The sequence below is a fragment of the Sorex fumeus genome, unplaced genomic scaffold (assembly GCF_029834395.1).
Source record: "Sorex fumeus unplaced genomic scaffold, SorFum_2.1 ptg000035l, whole genome shotgun sequence".
NCBI classification, from domain to species: Eukaryota; Metazoa; Chordata; class Mammalia; order Eulipotyphla; family Soricidae; genus Sorex; species Sorex fumeus.
The window spans coordinates 22828158-22849697 of NW_026606092.1; the positions used below are offsets into that span (position 1 = coordinate 22828158).

Genomic DNA, 21540 nt, shown 5'->3' on the forward strand with positions numbered 1-21540 from the left:
TGACACCACCTGGTATGAAATAAAACCCCAAAATAAAACCCAAACAAAGAAACAAACACATTTTTTAAAAAATCCAAATACCTCATCTCTACACCTCCAATGAGTTTAAGGTCTTATATTTAATTATAAGTATTCTTGTACATCCCGACAAAACCCTAGATACAATATTTCTTAAATATCTAAGTGGAAAACAACTGTAAGATTTAATGCTAGTGTTCCTAGATTAGCAAAACATTGTTAATAAAAACTGTCTTTGACCATTTTTTATTTATTTATTAGTGAAACACCATGAGGTACAGTCATAGTCTTACAAATATTTGTGCTTGTGTTTCAGTTATACAATGATCAAGTTTTGGACCGTTCTGTCATAAATATATGTGTATTGTATGTTTATGTCATTCTTGATAGTGATTTTAATAAATAAGTAATTTCATTATTAAGTAGAGGCAGAAAAACAATGAATTTAATCACTTAGGAAGTCAACTTAGGAAGAGTGTCAAGATACAGGAACTCTACAAAATTGTGACCCCATTCCATTCCTAGAATGTGTGGGAAGACCAGTTTCTTACTCAGGTCTGTCAGGAGCTCACTCCTGACAATGCTACAGACAAATATTACTTCTGAGGTATTTTTCTCTATTCACTGGAAAGATCTTACGTTGATCTATAGTAAAACATGGTCTGTTTGCTCCCTGTGCAAAAGGTTTCTGGCCATGGTGCCTCAAGTAATGTGTGGCACAACCTTCATGATACGTTTTCTTGACAGGCCAGTAATTAACTTGCATTGCAATTGTTTATTGTCTCAAGCACAGCAACCATTTACCAAAATAACATTTTAATTTCAGTTTCCTCGCAGTTCACTTTTCTTCTTTCCCTGTGGCCTCTACATCTCTATTAAGTCTAATTTCCCCAGACCACTTCCATAAGCAAAGCGAGTGCAATAAAACTCAGTTTCAAAAATGTCAAATATAATGAGAGAGATCACAGTAAAGGAATTTGACTATGCTACCTTACTCAGTAATGTTATCTTTGATTGGGCAGGTGCTATATATATAAATGTGATAATAAGGCTCTGAATTTATTTAACTCATATCAGGGAAGCTGGGCAATATGCTGCATTTACTGGCAAAGTCTGGCACGTCAGCTGCAAGAGTAAATTATAATAGTTATTGTCATTGCACATGGGCATTCTAAGTGGCGAAAATGACAAGTGAAAATATATTTGAGTAGAGTGAGTCCTAGACAATACTGTGTGGTAGGCACTCTTTGTCTCCATTCCTATCTTTGTATTTCTCAATTTCTGGATACCTCAGTCTCTTAATATCCATCCTATTGGGAGCAAAGGAACTATATATTTATTTTAAATACTGATTGAGTCTCAAATTAAGAAGTAGGTTCTACTTCTCTACAAAAGGTATTACCAGAACTAGAAATATAGACCAGCAGGTAAGGCACTTTCCTTGCATGAAGTTTATCAGGGTTAGATCCACTGGCACTGTATTTGTGACTCAGATCTCCCTTATCCCTCCTTAATCAGGAGTAAACCTGAGCTAGGAATAACCCCTGAGCTGAGTGTGAGTATATGTTAAAAAACGTTAAGCTTAGTGGAACAATGGATGGAGAGGTTGTATAGTGAGTAAGCTACTTGCCTTGCATCCAGCTGTCCCAGTTCAGTCTGCAACACCTATAGAGACCCCTGAGCCATTCAGAAATGATCCCTGAGCACAACTGGTGTGACAGCGCCCCCCCTCTCCAAAATAAAAGAGAAGGATTAGTGGAACTGTTTCTTAGTTTCCCTCTGGTGATAAGGTTAAGTGGCCAAAAAGTTGGAGATGGGAGGCAAAAGTGAAATATCAGTGTTGGTTTTATATTTTACACAGCATAAAAACTTTCCTCAAAAGGTAATTTCCTTAGACACACATGAGAACTATATAGGGTATAAGTCATGCAATCTTCTTTGTGTCCTTAGTCAGTTTTAACCTAAGTTAGCAAAAAAGGCTAAGCAAGTTTCTGTCCCTTTTATGAAAGTATCAGTTCAGAGAAAGCAGGCTGACTAGCTTAGTGCACTAGGTGATGATGTGCCAGTCAAGGAGAAAATATAAATCACAGAACAAGTCGCTCAGCAGCTACATATTAGAAAAAACAAGCAAAGCAGGAATGCTCAGAGTATCTGGACAGGGCTGATTCTCTATGTGGGATCATTACCAAACTGAAAAGTACATTCCAACATATGATTGCTTATTATCTGGGATATTATATATATTCGATTTTTTTTCTGAAAGGACAACTCAGCTGCAAAACACTTTTATCAAGGAAATTAAATCTAATCACACAATGGTTGTGATGCTTCAGACTCACTATCTATGCCTACCCAGGTTAAAATATGGAGAAGCTGTGCATTGCATAATTAGTGTTTGACAGTAATTAACAGGCATCAGTAATTGACAGTAGTCAAATATGGCTGACATTTGTTTTATTTAGCAAATTTGTTATTGTATCTGATTAGTCTCTCCCTAATGCTCATGTCTTCAAATTCTGAATTGATTGGATTGGATTTCAGTGCCAAAGGGGCATATTTGAAAATGAGACAGTAATGTCCTAGTTCATTGTTATGACTATAACAAAATAATTAAAATTAAATATTTGAGAATAATTCCTTTTTAGTATTTAAAAGTCCTTCCCAATCATTTATGAATAAAATGCATTTTAAATAGTTTGTGTGGAGGCCAGAAAAAAATCAATGAATTGTTACTAAATGAACATAACAATGTAACTACACTTAAAAGATAAATAAAAAGTAATGCTATTAGCATCCTGAAGTACCCAAAGCTTTTTAACTCACAAAACATCCTACCCTATGTGGGTCAATATTATCTTCTCTTCTTTGTTTTGACTATTACTTGAACTTAATATAAATTGAAATTTAGAGTACATCCATTTTCTTCCTGGGGTTATTTAACTCTAAATTTTACTTGAGTGTCTAATTTCTGCACCTATTCTGTTGTTGCTGTGAAGTACATTATAAGATTTCTGCTATTATTTCTATTAGGTTGTTTGTCCTGTTTTTCTTTTTTCATTATCATCGGAAAAGCTTACATATTTTTGGTTATGTTAGAAATGAGGGATGCAGTGATTTCATAGCAGGTAGGGTGCTTGCCTTAGAAGCAGACAACCTGGTTGGATCCATAGCACCCCATATGTCCCTCGAGGAGTGAACTCTGAGCAGAAAGTAATAGTAAACCCAGAGTATTGCCTTATGTGGCCCTTAAACAAAAACAAGACAGATAAATATGATTGTAATAATATTTCCCAACTTGTTACTTTCCAAATGGAATATTCCCTAATAAATTTTATCTTGCATTTAATATTAACATAACTAAGTTTAATGGTTGATTTATGAGTTTTGAGATTAATGAATTTTTGTTGTTATGAAATGTTTATCTAACTGCAATCCAAAAGATTCTTCCTTTTCTTCTCCATCCTTCCTTTCTCCCTTCCTCCCTTTTTCCCTTCCTCTTTCTTTTTCTCCCTTCCTTCCTTCCTTCCTTCCTTCCTTCCTTCCTTCCTTCCTTTCTTTTCTTCTTTCTTTCTCTTTCTTTTTGGTATTTGGCCACACGGGACAAAGCCCAGGACTTATTCCTGTCTGTGCACTCAGCAATCAGTCCTGGCAGTGGGGTGCCATGTAGGGTGCTGGATATCAAACTCAGGTCAGCCACATGCAAGGCAAGCACCCTACCTACTGTACTACCATTTCAGCCCTATGTTTTATATTCAAAAGATATGTTGTTTCAACATTTTTTTAGAACTGGAAATTTTCAAAAAAATATCTTTGCTGCGAGGTGGGAAGAACTTTTTATAGATATAGTTTGTGTATTTTTAATTAGAAATGCCTTTCTTCTTTAATGATTTATCAAGGTAATTAGGTTCTCCATCTGAACTAACTAGGTGCTGAAACAGTTTACCTGTGGTACAGTTATTTTTTGCTTGAGGTGGAGTTATGCCTAATAATTAATAATTAATCCCTGATCAGAATAGGGGTGAATACTGGAAAATGAGAATCTAAACTGATTTGGCAGATTTATTGAGATTTATTTATTTATTAAAAGGCAAAGAGATGGCTCACAGAGCTGGAGTACATGCTTTCTATGTAGGAGCCTGGGTTCAATCCTTGGCATCACATGGTCCTCTTAGCACTGTCACAAGTGCTCCATGCACACTTATGATTGTGGTTGATAAAGCAAACAAATAAAAATTATTCAAAGAGGCTGGAGAGGCAGTGCCTGAAAGGATTCAGCTTGCCTTTGAAGTGTTCAGCTCAGGTTCAATCCCTGGCATCAAGGATCGATCCCCTGAGCATTCCCAGGAGTGATTCAGAGTACAGAGCCAAAAATGCCCTCTTGAGAATTGCCAGGTGTGGCCGCAAAACAAACAAAAAAATTATCAATAGATGGGAAAAAAACTACATATAATTTGAGAGGGATATAATCATAAATTCAAATTTTAATTAACTTTTTGAGAAGTTTGTGACTGTCAGCATTCTAAATGTTGAGTATTTGTTCAAGTCAGGCTTAATTTTTGGCAAGAAATACAGGCAGAAGAGAGAGGTCAGAAGACTGTCATAGCAGGGATATGAAGTACAGGATGATAAGATTACCACAAGGGGAACTTGAAATCAGGGACAAATATATCATGTAACTTTGAAAATATCACGTAAATAGGGATTGCATGGTCTTATATTATTTTAATAAGTTAACTGCTTGAGGATATTTGAGGTTTAAAAATATGCCTTAAAAATTCTTCCTTCAGGTTAGAAAACTAAACCTCAAGAAAGCTAGACAAAACAAATACCTAAATGAAAATGCTATACTAAAGTGATGGTTTCTCTTTCATAGACCAGTATGCTAACCCATCTCTAAACATCTTATCAGGATTTATTATATATACAGAAGTTATTTTGGGAACTCTAGTTGTCTCTAATCATTACACTCTGCTCCTGCTTTAGGAGTAGCTAAAAATTCAAGAATAGATGGAAAACTGGCAGACAACCAACCAATTTCAACCCACAGACATATGTTGTTGGGCCTGAACAATGTTGTTGAATGTTTTGAATCAGTTTCCAATTGGAAATGAGATTTTTCAATTTTAGGGGAAAAAAGTGGGTGCTTATGACTTTGTCTTCTCTTGAATAATTGTAAGATAGAAAAAACTGGTCAAGGTGTCATGGTCATCATAACCTGGGGAAGCAGTTTCTACGTACATAGGGCTGCTTCTCTCCCTTCCTGTTAGTTCCAACTTACCTGAGGGCACTTACGACTGAGTCTCCTATGACTGATGACATTGTGACTCCTACTGTATATTTAGAAGTTTATGCTAAATATTAAGTCAGTATCATTCTCCATATTTTATTATTTTAAAACTCAAGCTGGTAGGATTGAAAATGGACAAGAGATTATATTTTCACTACTGTTTGAGAAAAGGATTATAGAAGACTGACATTATTTTATTTATTCTTGCATTTTACCCCCCAAATAATATTTTTACCAGGTGCAGGATACTATTCTGTGTTCTTTGATTTTGTGAAACAAGATTCTCATTCTGTACCTTTCTTCTCTGACCTCCTCTTGTATTTTCTCAGATTATCAGATCCTCGTTTCTACTGTTTTCTATTCTCTATTTGAGTTGTGTTTCCTCTGCCAAACTTGACAAAAGGATCTATAAATCATACACTATATTTTAGTGTTCATTTTATGATTGTATCTAGAACATAACAGGCACTTGGTGTCTGTTTGAATTTCTCTGCCTCTAATCCACTCAGAAATATGAACACATCCAACAAGTTCAGAATTGCCAAAATATCAGAATGGTTGTCAGTCCCAGTTCCAAGTGTCACTAAATTTCCATGTTAACGTTTCTACTTCTTCACATCAAAAGCTGCCAAATGGATTTATAATGCAGTGCATTGTGGTCAGGAGTTACAATAAGCAAGTTTGCTCACCCCAGTCCCTGCTTCAAGTGATATTCTCTATCCATCTGTAATGCTAAATTATGGTTTTCCTTTTAGACTAAGCTTCATCTTAAATTGTTACTAATTTGCTAATCCCTTTATTAAAGTTATAATTCTATCTTAAAGCTCTCCTACCTTAGGACATTACTTGTGTTCCAAGGGGAAACCACTAGAAATTTATGGCCCAAGTGTTTTGGAAGTTACATCCCTACTGCCACACCTGCTCTAATTAATTGGTTATCAATTGTAATGCTACATGCAGAAATAGACTGAGATTAACGGATTCATTCAAGATTCATACATGGAATCCTTTTTCTCCTTTGGCTTTTGGGTTGCACCCAGTGATACTCAGGATTTAATTCTGACTCTGTCTCCAGGATCACTCCTGGTAGTGCTCAAAGAATCATATACAGTGCCAAGGAGATTGAATCAGCATTGGCTGTGTGCAAGGCAAGGGTCTTCACACCTGTCCTACCTGTTTCTTATATGGAATCTTAAATAGTTTCCCCAGAAGGAAAAAAATGAAAAAACTGATATCTCTAAACACATCAACAACATAGACTTTGTACTTTCTACCTACCTCTGATATTTATCCTTCTCAGAATAATTTTTCTATGACCGTCACATGCATGCCTCATGAATCACTATGATAATGTTTTATCATGCTAGGCAAAAATGGAATAAAATATAAAAGTAGATGAAGATAATTTTACTTTGTTGGGGATCTCTTCTACACCGTGTACATTTTATTTTCTGTCTTTATTTTTTGTTGTTTCGTTTCAGCTTCAAATGTTAATGTCTACTTATTACATTTTGTTATTTTGTGGGGTTCTGAGGAGATGGAGGTTTGGGTCAAGTCCAGAGATATTCAAGGGCAACTTCTGTCTATGTTTAGGGGACTATGCAGTCACAGGGATCCACATTAATAATCAACAGCATGCAAAGCAAACACTTTTGTACTATCTCTCCAGTTCATACTGCTTTTTAATTGCTCAGTGTGGTGAATAACAACTATTCAAAATGAAAAAGCCATTTTTGTGAGAACATGTGTTGAAATACTCAAAGAAAAATTTCCATACCAACCAAACACTGATAAACAAAAATGTACGCTTTCTCTCTTCTTCCTTGCACATTATACTATATCCCCACACATCTGTATTGAGGAAATGAAACTAGAGCAAGATAGTGTTTTGATGAGTTTCATAGTCTTATCATAACACTTAGAACTGATGTAAACCCAACTAAATGTGGCATTAATTTTTATCAAAGGAGAAATAAGCATGATTTAAAATAGTTGAGTAGAACATCTATTATATTTTTGTTGTTGTTTTGCTTTGGTTTAGTTTTGGGGCAACACCTGACAGTTGTCAGTGCTCACTCTTGGCTCTGTAATCAAGGAAAATTCCTGGTGGGAATCAAGGAACTCTGTGGAATTCTGTATATTGAACCCAGGGCAAATGAGTACAGGGCAAGTGCCCTATACTTTGTACTTTCTCTCCAGCCCCCATATTTATTACATTGTCCTCATGTCAGAAAAAAGGGCGATTAAAGAGTAATTTTTATGTGCTATAAACTATGTAATTTTTATACATAATTGTATTTTTATTTACAATGCTATCTCTATTTTATAGATAAAGAATAATATCAGGCTCAGAAAGATTAAGTGGTTTACAGAAAATAACACACATAATGTCTAGCAAATAGTGGAACCCATGGCTTAACTTTTGTTAATCTGACTTTATTCTGTGATTAAAATATCACTATCTCTATCAGTAATAAAAGAATCATAGTATAGAACTTGGGAGAAATACATTTTCAATAAATTCTCAAACAATTACATTCATCTATGCTTCATTGTCATCTATTAAATATATTGAAAGATCATGTGCACCTTTTCTCAATTTTCTTACATAATTGAAGTAAAAAAAGTATGATAAATTACTTTTAAAACTCTTTACATAATATAGATGATAGACATACTTACTTGTACTAAATTGACCCCAATATTTACATTGAAGATAAATGAAAAATAAATAAAGGGGGGAGTAAGAGAAATACGGTTTATATAAAAAGAAGTCAGAAATCTTTGTCATCATCTAGCAAAAAGTTAATTATCAAATAATAATAATAAGGCCCTCCCATTGATCGTCGATTTGCTCGAGCGGGCCCAGTAACGTCTCCATTGGAGACTTTGTTGTTACTGTGTCTGGAATATCGAATACTCTCGGTAGCTTGCTGGGCTCTCCGAGAGGGGTGGAGGAATCGAACTCAGGTCTGCCATGTTGGCCACTTGTAAGGCGAACACCCTACCCGCTGTGCTATCACTCCAATAATCAAATTAGTAACTATTAAATAAGGAAAAAGTAGAAACAATGAAATGATTACCCCAAAGTCATAACTATAAATAGGATAAATGCAAAAACAGATATTCAGAAATCCACATATATTTCAAAATTGTTTGCTCAAATGGTTTTAGTACTAGAAGTATTTTAAATGAAGTTTAAGGAGAAAAAGAAGTATTCCATATGGAAAATTGCTACTTTAACTCGGGATATTTTAAGTTTAAATTGCTCCAGTCTTCTTGTGGGTACATATAAAGTGACAATTGGAAATGACAACTCTAGGGGGCAGAGTGACAGTACAATCAGCAGAGCTCTTGCTTTGTGTACCACATATGGACCCCTAAGGTTGCCAGGAGTGATTCCTGAGTGCACAGTTAGAAGAAAACCCTGAGTACCATCAGCTATGAGCCAAAATAAAAAGAGGAAAGAAAAGAAACTGCAGAATGTGAGAGTTATAGTTCAACAACAGAGTACATGTCAGGCATGAGTGAAGCCCTGGGTCTATTCCCCAGCACAAGGAAAAAGGGAGGAAGGAGGGAGAGATGGAGGGAGGAGAACTATTTGGGAATATTGAGATAGAAGAGTAGTGACAAAGATAGACATCTAAAGACTATGTTGAAGAGATTAAGTTTCAATCATAAAAATGCTAAAACCAACTTGCAAGAAGCGATGATGGTGAAACAATCACTAGAATTATGATGTGAGCCACAGATGTAATTTAAGGAGTTTTGATACCAACAACAGAAATAAAATGTAATGCATGAAATAATTTTAAATAGTACGTTTTATTTACTCCATTGTCAATAATTTATAATCTTAGCATATAACCAATGTAAAGCTAATCTTAAGATAGTTCAAAGTCTCTGTGAAATATTTTCAACATCATTCCTCAAAATCAGTCCTCAAAATCTGGGGACTTCAGATTTTGTAAACTGACCACATTTCCAGTAAAAAATATCCATTTGTATAAAGTTATTGCTGGGGATCTAAGAATTTAGAGGATTGGAGAACTGGGAACAAAAATCTTAATGAGATAGAAAAAGAGAAATAGTAAATATATCTGTAGTATCACAAAAAAAAGCCAAAATGTTATGTTCATCACATAATTTATGACATCTCTACCTGTAAAACTATATATGGTGATAATATACAGATTTCTATAGATAGTATTGTTTTAGTAATCGGACAAACTAGTATACTTTCATATACTGGTAGGCTATAAAGACACATAACTAAATTCCAGTACTGCTTGACTTGTTAATATGTACATGCTTGCATATTGTAGCATAGCTGCATAAAAATAATTTGAAGTTGTCTATAAATCATGACACAACCTTTCAAATTAATTTGTAAATCTGTCACATAATTAATTAGTCTTATTTTTTAAAATGTGAATACTTAAGCTTCTTTACATAGTTTTTTATGTAGATATCAAATATTATTTGGTTTCAAAAATTTCAAAGACACAGTACACATTAAATAAATTATAGCTCTTATTTTTACTAAAAACATCCATTTTACAGACATGGACACCCTTTGCTTACAAATAAGGAAATGCTGTCTATTTTTGATAATACCATTGTACCTACCATACAACTGGAGACATCCCTGGGTAATCAATTTTCAATTTCCTGCCCACATCCCATTTTTTAGGAGATCCACCAAAGTACTAATAGGAAGTATTCATAAGGTCTCATATTACTTAATTTCCTAGCATATTTATAGATAAATGAACATAGGCTTCCTAAATTAGTTTTTAGTTCTTAAAATTTCAACATGAAATAACCTAAAGCAGAAACAAATGAATAGAAACAAAGTTTCCCCTTGACTCAGCACCTAATTTCCTGAGCATTTTACCATTCTGACTTATTTAGTATATATATTTTTTCATTTTGACTCAGTAATTAGAGACTAGAACAGAAAGTTCCATATGTTGTAGAAAATAAATCTAATATAAAGATAAAATTTCTTAATTTCAATATCATGGTTTTAAAAAACAGATTATGTAATTTCTTAAATTTGGTTGAAATTTACTATCAGTTTATAACAATCTATTTTTACATGGTGGTTTATTTGTTCAGAGTTTTAGAAACAGTAAAACGAGTAATAAAATCTTTCAATACTGCCACATTAATCAAAATGCACTCATAAAGTATAATTTTTTTGAATTGTGTTTCTAGCTTCTACATCTTGAAATCCATCAATTTTTAAGATCAAGAGAAAGTCAGACAAGGTCAGTATCCTTCTGGACAATTAAATCTAAAGTGAAGATAGCCAATAAAAATGCTAATATATATTCGAATATTTGAATCTGTTTTAATACAATTTCCCGTATCCAAAATGCTATCAGGGAAAACAAAAACAGAGTAATGAGATAGGGAGTGAGTCAAATTATGAAAAGAAACTGAATTAATTTTAAGCTTAATAGGAAGCTATTTGTAAAGGTTTGGTAGTAGATTTGTATGATTTTTAATTTTAAGAAGCTCACTTGGGCTAGTAGTTAGACAATCACTACCACTTGCTACGTGGTGGGCAGAATTGCGCCACACTTGGTGGTGCTCAGGAGTAACTCAGGAGCCACTCAGCAATCACACATGATAGTGGTTATGAAATATATATGGTGCTGGAGATCAAACCAGTGTCTACTGTATGCAAAGCATATACTGTAAACACTGTTTTATGTATCTGATCCCAAGAATAATGTTTTTTTGAAAAGTAAAAGAATTAAATGAGTTAGGATAATTAGATAATTAGATAGATTAAAACTAGATGATAATAAGTAATTTAATGCTACCTGTTTTTATTTACTTTTAACTCTTGCTTAATGCACAATTTATTTCTCTAAGAGGACATCTGCTAAGAAGTCCAAGAAATTCAATCAAGCTATATGAAAATAAAAATACATGAACAGATTAAAAATGTATTTTAGGGGGTGGAGATATAGCACAGTGAATAGAGCACTTTTGCTTTCTAAACTGAGGTTGATCCCCAACACAGCAATGGTCCCTCCAAACACATCTAGAAGTGGGCCCTGAGTAAGAGCCAGAAGTAAATCTTGAGCACAGCCTGGTATGACCCATAAACAAAAACAAATAAAAACCGATTGTTGTAATAATGACTATTTGAAATTGTGATGCGTAAAATGTTATGTGAACTACTTTATTTTCAGCATCCACAAGGCTTATGATGGTTTTCTTGCCCATTCCTCCGCCCCTCTCGGAGAGTCCAGCAAGCTACCGAGAGTATCTCACCCACACGGCAGAGCCTGGCAAGCTACCCGTGACATATTCAATATGCCAAATACAGTAACAACAAGTCTCACGATGGAGACGTTGCTGGGCCCGCTCGAGCAAATCGATGAACAACAGGAGGACCGTGATATGACATATGTAATTGTAAACTATAACAAAGAAAAGTACATCTCAAGCAAAAAAAATCCTCACTGAAGGGTTTAATAAATTGCTATTGCTTTAGCTTTCTAGAGTCATTGACATTTTGTAAGCATTGATTTATATGTTGTATATGATTTTTCCCTCTAGAAACTGAATTGATAATTGTAGTTTTATGTAAAATTGAATTTTATAAAAGGTCACGTGTATATATTTTGGAGGTGTTGGGGTTCACATCTATCAGCTATCAGTGTTTGGAAATCACTCCTGAAGGTGCTCAGGAGACCATGTATTACCAGGGATTCAAACTGGGATTTTCACATATATAGTCTGTTGAGCAAATCACTCTAACTCACAAAATAGCATATATTATAGTATATCTTTACAATTCCATAAGCAAAATTTTAAAGAACTCTCATATAAATAAAGAAAAATTAACATAAAATAAAATATTCCATTAACTCTATATTTGAAACCAGAAAGATAGATAGTGGTTCTGGCATTATTCTCATGCGACCAGTCCCAGTTGAAGTCTCAAAACCACGTATGATTTCTAAACACAGTTCCAGGAATAAGTCCTGAACACTGCCAGGTATGGGTAAAAGAGAGAGAGAGAGAGAGAGAGAGAGAGAGAGAGAGAGAGAGAAAGGAAAAAAACAGTAACCTTTAAAGAGCCATTGTTGAGAAAAGTTAACAGGGATAATGGAATTTATTTATTTATTTATTTGCTTTTTGGGGTCACACCTGGCAATGCACAGGGGTTATTCCTGGCTCTGTACACAGAGCCAGGAATAACCCCTGTGCATTGCCAGGTACTCAGGGGACCATATGGGATGCTAGGAATCAAACCCGGGTTAGCCGCATGCAAGGCAATTGCCAGACCTGCTGTGCTATTGCTCCAGCCCCAATGGGATTTAAATAACTAGTGTGTACACTGTTTGATGAGTTGGTAAGAAGTATCAGTGAAAGAACTGATTAGAAGGTAGTTTTCAATTTATTGACCTGAGAATTTACCATAGGTGAGTGGTGGAAAAATAAATTCAAATTCATTAAAATACAGAAGCGTGGTTGGATTGATTGTAAGCTGGGAAGAGGAAAGAACTATTATACTTTGACATATCAATGGAATGTTCAAGGGAAGATGTGAGCAGCAATTGCATATAAAGTTTTGGTAGTAGTGAAAAGTTTCAGTCTTGATTCTAAATAAATAAATATAGTATTACTCGTAACACCAAATAAGATCACCTAGGAATTAACATTTAAGAGAAGATCTGAAATGGGAGCAGTATAACTCTAAAGACTGCTTGTAGGCAATCTTCCAGTGTTTAAAGGTCTGGCTTTAAAACAAAGAAAACGGAGAATGTTCCTCATCAAATTTAGATAAAAACTGTAGGAGTAAAATAGTGCAGAGTAATATAAAAAGAGATGCCCAAGAAACAGTGACTGATTATATCATATACATCTCATATCATGAGTAAAATAAAAGGTCATAGGATTTGGTAAAAGGAAACCTCTGGGATTCTGGCAAAGGCATGTTGTGGAATACTTAGCACAGCGGGTAGGGCGTTTGCCTTGCACACAGCCAATATGGCCCACCCCAGTTCGATTCCTCCGCCCTTCTCGGAGAGCCCTGCAAGCTACCGAGAGTATCTCGCCCACAAGGCAAAGCCTGGCAAGCTACCAGTGACGTATTCAATATGCCAAACACAGTACATATTGTAATGGTTGTAAAAATAAAATTATATACAAATTACTAAATTGGGGGACAAAATTAGTGTTTCTCAGTCTTTTGTTGACTGTGGCCCCTTTCTGGACTTGTTTCTTTCCTGTACCTTCCTTGTCCTACTAATTGTTTCCCTAGTCTTTTGCATCGCCTGCAGTGCATGCAGTTTTTACCCATAGATGCATTCAATAATCCTGGGGGCCCAAACGAATTCAGATTTCACCAGCATTATAAATCCTTCATTGAAATATCTGAAAAGTTTTTACTGACTAGAGAATATTTTGATTCTTTGTGTTTCAAGAATTGTTAGCACAGCACAATATACTTAGTGAAGCTCAGAAGAATCATGTAGTATTGAATTGAATTGGACTTATAATCACCAAAGAGAAACACAACTTTAAAACACACAAGATGGGTCCAGAGTGATAGTACAGTGATTATAATCTTTGCTTCATGCAAGACAGAGTGTGCTACTGAAAGGTAAGTTCCTAAACTTGTATATTGTGCTAAGTCATTGGTATGCTGTAAGTATCCCTATCAAATGAGATTTTCTATCATTATAGAGAAGATAGAAACCAAATCATGAAAGAAGTATTCCCTCAATTTCCTTTCCTCACTTCATCTTATCTACATCTAATTTATCTTTATATACACTCATTAAAGTGTTCTTCCTTCTGTTTCAGGTTAATTTATCTACTTGAATTAGTGATTATACCCATTTGTCTTAGTCTTCTCTGAGACTTTGTTGGGTTTCTGTCTATATTTTTTTTGTTTCTTCACTATCATTCCATTAAACTTCAGTTTTACTTCAACATTTATATTTATGACCATTTCTAAATTAGTTTATTTTCAAAATTCAGGTATCATTCTTGGGATTTGTCCTTAATTATGAAGTTGAGATAAGTAGTTCTAAGAAACACAAGTAAACCTTCACTCAAAAGAGTTCAACATCAGTAGTACTGGTGGAGATGTTAAATAAAAGTAAATTATGTATGATTTTTTACAGAAAAAATAGTATTAGCAAGTTTTAGCAAAACCTTAAAAGTCTGGCAAAACAATATATTGGGAAAGGTATGCATGCATCTTCCACTAGTATTCTCATTAACTACATAAAGGTCAACATAATGGTGGTTTGTCAGTAACTATCAAACTCTTCTATCTCTTAGTTCATAAATAATTTTTAGATTTTAGTTCTATTGAGATAATTTTAAGTATATATGGTGACATTAAATAAATCATTGCATTTTCAACAAATTGGAAACACCCTGACTATTAATAATGAACTGGTAAATTATGATAAAATCACTGAGTGAAATACTTTAAAACTGAAATCTCCAATAAACTGCGAAAAGAGAAAAGCAAAATGGAGAAGTCTTTATAGTGTGCTACCTTTTCGTTAAGAGAGGAAATGTACTGTACTCTATTTGCGTAAAGAAACTAGGAGATATTTAAAAATAATTGAAAAGTGGTTGCCTTTTGGTTTAAGCTGAGGTGAAAGAGAGATATAAAAATAAGAATGTGAAAAAAATTTCTCTAGAAGTTTGTATCTTTGCTTTTTTTAGCCATTTTGCCTAATCACCTGTTTTCAAAATAAAAACAAAGGACATTTATAAATTGAAAAAAAACTAATTCATTATAACTACAGACTATATTAGAAACCCTAGGCCCTGGAGATGAAGGGCAGTGTCTGACCTACAAAACTATTTCCTTTCACTTACTGCAAACATCTTAATCCTCCATGAACAATTAGTCACCACTAAAGAAGTCCATGATCCTGTTGATAGGTATCTAGTGAAGATACAAAACATAGATATCCAATAATGGTTTTCCCCTGCTCAACAATTTCATTGTTATTTATAACTCTGAGTCATAATATGACCTGTATGTCCACTCTGTTATTATATCAAACAATGTTTTTGCCCTAACCTCTTGCTAGTATACTTCTAGATGAAAGAAATTAGATAGCCCTCTCCTACCTGGAAATTGCCACTCCAAATTTTGTTCTTTGACACAGTCACTACCCCTTGAACTATTTATCATCTTCTCAGTTCCAGATTCCTTTAAAATGACTACAAATAATTCCTCTAACATTGTCCTGACTTCTCTGACAGGATATGATCAAATGATGCAACAATTAAAAATGTTCTAGCTGTTTTGCCTGGCATATGGAATACAACATATGATGAATTTCTAAGACTAAATAGAACATTTCTTGAATATTTTAATGGTTATTTACATTTTATTGGCATTCTAAGTTTTATTTATATTTAATGCTGATACTATATTCTAAGTTTATATAGGATAAATATAGTAGAGGGATACTCATATATGTAGTAACTATTGAAAATTATTTTATATTTAGTTTAATTGAAACTTCTATTTCATTCAGACTTACTCGTAAATTGACACTGATTTTTATGATCACAGAATTTGACCAAGTTGCACATGAAACACTTATAAATGCAGGTGTTCCTCCTGTGTTATGGATTTCTGTGCCTTTTATTTATATGTCACCTTTTTCTAGGGGGAAGTTTTTCAGTGTTTATGTATAAATCCTCTTCTTTAAATAGATTTGTAACCCAGATCTGGTGATCAACTCAGCTCTGATCTCTTGACCCAGTGAAGTTTAATAGGTTCTCAATGAGAGATTCATATATGGTGACAGGAGAAAGCTATTCTTTTGTTACAAAGTTATGGATAGGGCTACCTGCAAACTTAAATTTTTCTTGTCAATTGAGTGTTAGTTTCCACCAGAAATTTCTTATAGCACAGGGGGAAAACAATTAAAAAACAATTAAAAAAATGAAAACAAATAAGACTGTATCCTGACTATATGTAAATTCCTGGATCCAGGATTTAAATGCTATTTAATCCTGCAATACTAGTTGAGATCCTGGACGCTTGATATCTGACTGTGTTTTCTTTGGATTTTTCAGTGACACAATAAGGTAAAGGTAAAGGCCCTCCCGTTGATCGTCGATTTGCTCGAGCGGGCCCAGTAACGTCTCCATTGGAGACTTTGTTGTTACTGTGTCTGGCATATCGAATACTCTCGGTAGCTTGCCGGGCTCTCCGAGAGGGGCAGAGGAATCGAACTCGGGTCGGCCATGTTGGCCGCTTGTAAGGCGAACGCCCTACCGCTGTGCTATAAATGCTGATATTTATTGCCTAGACAAGTAATAGCATGTTATTTGTAATTTGATATTAGTGGATATCCTAGAAGAATTTCCCCTGAAGGAAGGATTTTACATCTCTTCATCGTTTATGTTAATGTTCAACCACACCTATGTGTACATGCTGTCCCCATCTCTTCATAATTTCTCTATAATAGTCCTGATTGATTTGAATAAACTGCCACTGGTTTCCAGCCTATGGACCTGTTCCTTCCTTCCATGGCCAGGGTCATGGGCCATGAACACACCAGAACACTACAGGATGGTGACTCAGACAACCACAGACATTTGAAACAGTTTTTCCTGTTGTAAACTGAAATTTAGAATAAGCTCCTTTGATTACATCTTAACATTTACCCAGGTAACATTTTTCAATGCAAAGAATATGCTTCTTAGATGGAGAACGTGCAGGTAAAAGATGCTTGCCTTGAACACAGCTAACCATAACTCAAAATCTTTGTATCATATATGGCCCTGAGCCCCACCAGAATGATAGTTGAGAGTAGAGCCAAGAGTAAGCCCTGAATAGAGCTGGGTGTGACCCCAAACAAACAAAATTGATATGCTTGTTGTATCAAAAGATTTAGTATTGGGATATTAAATGATCCTTAAAATAGACAGAAGGAACTGTAGAGGAAATGCAGGGTTAAGGCTCTTGCCTTGCCTGTAGCTGACATCAATTTGAATCCCAGGACTGCATATGGTCCTCTGAGCACAGTGCCAGGAGTACACCCTAAGCACTGCTAGGTGTGGCCACAAAATGATACAGACATAAAGAACAATTATCATACTAATGTTCTCTAAGTGTTTAAAAATAACAAAATAAGATGAAGATATTCTGCAATTAATTTTCATCTACTACAAGAAAAGTGCTATTTCTTAAGAACATCTTTAATGAATGGAAACATTTCAGTAACAGACCTTTCATATAAAAAAGAATCTCCGCAATTCTATACTTGATTATCATGAATTTGACAAATAGCTAAGAAACTATTCTATATGCTCCCAAATGTTTTTCGGACTTTGTCTTGACATTGCTTTCTTCCTTGTGTTGGTTGTACCTGTGGATTCTCTTCACTAAGAGATTTGTATTAATATTCTACTGGCAAAAGAAGAGGTTGCCTATACAAGTTGTTAAAACAAAAGTCAAAAAGGTTTTCACCCTCTTCTTGTATTTATAGTTTATTTGTGTCACATGGCCTAGGAACTAAGAAATAAAATGGATGTGTTTCAAGGGCAATAGGATCAGAATGGAAGGAACAAGTGGAGTCTATCCTTCTAAACATTAAGTCTGGGAGACACAAAGTTAGGGACAGAGTAGTATGTATGTATGCATACATAGCATTAACGATAGAACTAAAATAGGATATTAAAATACAATTATCTCCAAATTTTTTTGAATGCTAGTCACAGCTGAAACATAAATATACATATATATTCGTATTTACAGTTCATCTGGGAAATGAGTTTCCAAATGACACACACTGTGTGGTTATTATTTCACCAAAATTTTTCATTTATACACTTAACATGTATAAGGTTATAGAGTGCTATGATAATTCACTATTAATTGAATATCTTAAAACTTGGTCTGTAAATTCAAGGAATAATAAATAATTTTCTTCAAATATCTCTGAAATTGCCTTAATTTGTGTTTCTATTTTCTCTATTGTTTGTCTTTATAAATTCATACTAAGAAATAATTAATTCTTAAATTTACACATACTCTATATAATATTTATATTTCAGTTTAGCAGTTTCTGGCAAGAAATATTCTTTTTAAAAAATTGGGAAATATAATATATTGAGTGATTTTAAATACTTTAGTGGACTTTTTCTTTTCAGTGACAAATTATTATGAGGACCTTTCTCTTTACCAATGTTTATATAATTATATATTTATTCATGTAATGTTCTATAATAAAATAAAATATAGTAATAACATATCAACAAATACTATCTGAATTATACATCTTCTATGGATTCAGCAATTCAACACCACAATATTGAAGACAGATTTAAATAATGCTTACTATTGTGAGGAAATGCAACAAATTGAAAAGCTAATCAGAATATCAAAGCGAATACATATTACCAGGGTTTTCTCATGCCCTAACAAAAAAGACTGTATAGAACATCAAGTCCTAATCTCTATTTATCCAGGGTCATTTTAATAGTCAACAAGTAATCCCCTTCAGGACTGTCAATTGAGGAGGTCTTAAAATGAAGTGTGCTAGCATGCTTAATAATTTTCTGCTAAATTGACCACATCAAAAAAATATATGTCTTTCAGTAGAAGATAATACAAGAAAAGAAAATTGTTGCTACTTATCAACCCTGTAACCATTTTTTAATAACACATAAAAAATAGGTGTTGTGGACACTATCACTTCCACCATCAAACAGCACAATAAAAACAATATTAGGGTACAGTGGATTGTATCTGGGGGTTTTATTAAAATTCTTTAAAAGTGTATAGTTGAATTTATTTATGTATTGGTCTCTGTGATTAACAATACTTTTATATTTTCTGTACATAAGCTATAGCACACAAAGATATTCTGTTAAAGCAAGGAATCGCAAGAAAAGTTCCTGTCATTTTATGATTAACAAAACCTTTTTAATTTCTAAGGTTATTATTTTGGAAAATATAAAAAAAAAGTTGTAAAACCACATAAATAACAGAAGTCTCCCTTTCTAATTTGCCTCATTTCCCAGAAGCCTAATCAGCTGTGACTTCTCTTTTAAACAGTTTTGCTTATGAAATAGACATTTGCCCTCCTTTTATTCTATATCTTAAAGAACATTTAGGAAAAAATATTCAAATGTCAAGTTAGCCTTCGTTTGCATTTTAAAACTTTCCTGCTGTTTAATATTTATTTAATAAACAACACATTTTTTAATCTTTTAAAGGCTTTCTAAAGCCAATTTTAATACTTCAAAGAGAGTATTTTTACACTGCAACTCAGATTTATTTATTATTAAAAATGCCATTTTATCTGTATTATATGTATCTTGAATAGAATAGTACATGTATTTTTACAAACATATCAACTTAAAATGCAGGTTTTCATAGTTTCTTTAGTATTTTGAAATGCATTTAATAGTTTCTTTAGTATTTTGAAATGCATTTCAAAAATAAAACTATACCTCATTCTGACTTCTTAGCAACTGGTCCTTTCATATCTTAAAAGAGGGATTTAGAATTTAAAAGTTACAAATACTAACAGAATATATTTACACCAAAGGAAGTAAATGGATGCTTCATTCACAGGGGAAAACATGAAGAACAATTCTTTGTTGAATTGTTCATTTGTACACAACAAAAAGAGTAGGATACACTACGAAATATTTTCAAATTTAAATTTCAAATTCAGTTTAAATATAAAACTCACTTACCTTTCCTCAGTTATGACTTGATAATTGAAACTGCCATCAACTCGTAACTGTTAATGACTCTTAAAAGCGGAACACAGGCAAGTCACGTGTTGTCAGATGGGCCTACCCTTGATGCCGCCTAATTTCAATACTGGTAGAAAAAAAAAAGGTGCGAGTTGGTGGGGGTGAGGGTGAATGCAAAAACTTTTAAATAAAACCACTTCCTGTGTAGCTACAGTTAACTGTGCACAGCACATCGCTACTGGATTTGGAGAAATTGCCATTCAACAATGGTCTTATTTTCAGTGCGATTTCCAAGTTTTGAACCCTGCATGCTTATAAAGGCTCATTCGTTCTGATTTGATCAGGGGAAATGTGTGATTAATAATATAGTGGCCAGGAGGAGCAAGCTACTCAACACTTAAGAAACTTCCTCTTTCTCCAACTTCTAGCAAGGGCTCAGAAACCTGTCTCTACTCCCTTCAGTCAGCCCGAGCATGTACCCATGAAATCAGGAAGCTGTAACTCTTGACACAGGAAGGCAGGAAGCCACCTCTAATTCACAACGCTGGTACAGTCGTCTCACAAGTGAACCGAACCACAAAGAGGTGCTCCAGTTAGGAAGTTCATGGGTACTACCGCAGGCTATATTAGAACTAGCAGTTTAAAGCCCAGGTGCTCTCTTTTGGGAAAGAGGATACTCATCTAGCACAGCTGTAACGTGCTCTTGATTTGGCTGGTGAGGGCTCATAGAGGTGTCATTTAAACCATATTTAAATCTGCTCAATATTTTTTTCAGCGGGTGGGTGAGCAATACTCGGTGGTACTCAGGGCTTGTGCCTGGCTCTATAAATCTCTTACACAGTGTTGACTTAAATTCTATTCCCACTCCTTTTTTGAATGCTGTTCTCTATATTATCCTCAAGGTCTCTGATATAAATTTTAGTTTCTTCCATTCTGCTGCAGAGTTCTGTCTGTTATTTAGCTTGGCTATTGCATTCTCTCTTTCATTCTAATCTGATTGGGAAAATGTTTTCATACTTGCTTCAGACTCTCTCTAAGCATATCAATAGTCTCTGCCCTTGGATTCTTCATTTTACCAATATCAAAGGAACATTGTTCAGAAGTCTTCCACAGGCAATTCAGAATTTAAAGGCTGGAGCAATAGCACAGCAGCGGGGTGTTTGCCTTGTGCGCAGCTAGCCCGGCGGAGCCAGGTTCGATTGCTCCCCCCTCTCGGAGAGCCCGGCAAGCTACCAAGAGTATCTCACCCCCACGGCAAAGCTTAGCAAGCTACCGGTGATGTGTTTGTTATGCCAAACACAGTAAGAAGTCTCACAATGGAGACGTTACTGGGCCCACTCGAGCAAATCGATGAACAACGGGAGGACAGTGACAGTGATATTTAGAACTTATTTAGATATATAGAGATTTTTTATGTCATTAGAGTATTTTAAAAAAATGATTTCAGTTATAAAGGAAAAGGAAATGACTGTATTTTACGATAGAAGAGTTGAAATAGCAATTAGAGC

General features: G+C 34.4%; 1 protein-coding gene across 1 annotated transcript in view; it reads right to left on the bottom strand.

Annotated features, from left to right (window-relative positions):
- ARHGAP15 (Rho GTPase activating protein 15) overlaps positions 1 to 20095 on the bottom strand; it is a 759615-nt gene extending 739520 nt beyond the window's left edge. The window contains exon 1 of the mRNA XM_056117651.1: positions 20030 to 20095. The gene's annotated coding sequence lies outside the window, so the exon portion shown is untranslated. The remainder of the gene's footprint in view (positions 1 to 20029) is intronic.
- Between the last annotated feature and the right edge of the window lie 1445 nt (positions 20096 to 21540).